Raw genomic sequence first — 2,684 nt, forward strand, 5'->3', positions numbered from 1 at the left:
AGCATGGTATATTTCTCCATCTATTAGTGTCCTCTGTGATTTCTTTCATCAGTGTTTTATAGTTTTCTGTATAAACAAAGTGAAAAGACAGCTTTCCGAATGGGAGAAAATAATAGCAAATGAAGGAACTGACAAACAACTAATCTCAAAAATATACAAGCAACTCCTGCAGCTCAATTCCAGAAAAATAAATGACCCAATCAAAAAAATGGGCCAAAGAACTAAATAGACTTTCTCCAACGAAGACATACGGATGGCTAACAAACACATGAAAAGATGTTCAACATCACTAATTATTAGAGAAATGCAAATCAAAACCACAATGAGGTACCACTTCACACCAGTCAGAATGTCTCCGATCCAAAAATCTGCAAGCAATAAATGCTGGAGAGGGTGTGGAGTAAAGGGAACCCTCTTGCACTGTTGGTGGGAATGCAAACTAGTACAGCCACTATGGAGAACAGTGTGGAGATTCCCTAAAAAATTGCAAATAGAACTGCCTTATGACCCAGCAATCCCACTGCTGGGCATACACACGGAGGAAACCAGAATTGAAAGAGACACATGTACCCCAGTGTTCATCGCAGCACTGTTTATAATAGCCAGGACATGGAAACAACCTAGATGTCCATCAGCAGATGAATGGATAAGAAAGCTGTGGTACATATACACAATGGAGTATTACTCACCCGTTAAAAAGAATACATTTGAATCAGTTCTGATGAGATGGATGAAACTGGAGCCGATTATACAGAGTGAAGTAAGCCAGAAAGAAAAACACCAATACAGTATACTAACACATATATATGGAATTTAGAAAGATGGCAATGATGACCCTGTATGCAGGACAGCAAAAAAGACACAGATGTGTATAGCGGACTTTTGGACTCAGTGGGAGAGGGAGAGGGTGAGATGATTTGGGAGAATGGCATTGAAACATGTATAATATCATGTAAGAATCGAACTGCCAGTCTATGTCCGATGCAGGATATGGCACGCTTGGGGCTGGTACGTGGCGATGACCCAGAGAGATGTTGTGGGGAGGGGGCTGGGAGGAGGGGTTCATGTTTGGGAATGCATGTACACCCGTGGTGGATTCATGTCAATGTATGCCAAAACCAATACAGAATTGTAAAGTAAAAAAAATAAATAAAAATTTAAAATAAATAAATAAATAAAACAATCAAATAAATAAATAAAGTCCTAACAACTTTGTTACAATACAAAAAAAAAAAAAAAAAGATAGCATTTACATTATGGTACCTACTGAAGCAATAAATAAGTAGAATTGCAAGTAAAAAATAAATAAATAAATAAAATAAACAATATAGGCTGTAGGAAATCAAACTGTACAAGCATCACATCATCATCACCATGTGAAAAACACTGCTGAGAACAATGCAGCATGGGCTAAAAGAATCTATGGGCTCAACACTTCCATTAAACGGTTTGAAACCCCTTTCAGAGTAATGAAAAGAATACCTACTCAGGCCTAAGAAATTAGTTATAAGAATGTAATTTCATTTTTTCATCACAATGATTCTACAACTTTTAAAAATTGAGATACAATTGGCATATTAACATTAGAATTTTAATTATGCTTTTAAATGCCATCTATACTATCCTCTAAATACCACTGGGGAATTGGTATTAATAAGACTTTTTCTAAGAAATACATATCAAGGGTAAGTATCCATTGTTTTTTAAGATACTTGATAGAATACTACTTACAGAGAAGATGCTTTAAGTAGTGGGTCTTCATAATTCTGTATACATGTGTGTGTACTTAGTTGCTCAGTCATGTCTGACTCTTTCTGACCCCATGATGGACTGTTGCCTACCAGGCTCCTCTGTCCTTGGAATTCTACGGCCAAGACTACTCAAGTGGGCTGCTGTGCCCTCCTCCGCGGAATCTTCCCAACCCAGGGATAGAACCCAGGACTCTATACATGCTGAAGGGGAAAAAAAAAACAAACCAAATTGCTCCAACTCCCTACATAATTGAGGTTGGGTCTATTTTAAATGAAGCCTTCAGTTTCAAGCTTAAATCAACTTAACCTGGATCTCCCTAGAATTGCTAATTCAAAATTCCCTGAGGAATTCTGGAATGGAAAAATCCTCGCACTCTTGCAGAGAGATGATGGGCAAGACTCTCTTTCATGACAGCCTCCCTTTATTTCCAAGCTTCCTGCTTGCACCCCTTGTCCTTTCTAATCTAATCCATGTCCTATAGTTTTTGACTCATAGTCTTTTCAGTCTTTCAATGATACTTCAAATAAGAATAGGAGGCGTGTATCTGTGCAATTAGCACATAGGCATATTTCTTAATTTTGTTAATCCAGCCTGTTACCTTATATATATGTATGTATATAAATATTCTATATATGTGCATGCACACACACACACACAGACTCACATTCTCACTTAGGAGGGCAAAAGCTTGGTCAGCTTATGCTCCCAAATTACAGGAAAATAAAAGATGTCTGAAGACATAACTTGGGAATGAGCTCACAGGTCCTTTTTTTACTATATGAAAATTTGTTTAAACAACACCAACTAAAAAAATGAAAACTCTAAAAACTCACGTGCCTCTTAACAAAACATCTGAAATGGTAAACACCCATACACAAAAAGCACAGATTCAACTATGTCAACTAAGATAAAAGAAAAATAAGTCTGTTTTC

The sequence above is a fragment of the Oryx dammah genome, unplaced genomic scaffold, assembly GCF_014754425.2.
Source record: "Oryx dammah isolate SB20612 unplaced genomic scaffold, SCBI_Odam_1.1 HiC_scaffold_21, whole genome shotgun sequence".
NCBI lineage: Eukaryota > Metazoa > Chordata > Mammalia > Artiodactyla > Bovidae > Oryx > Oryx dammah.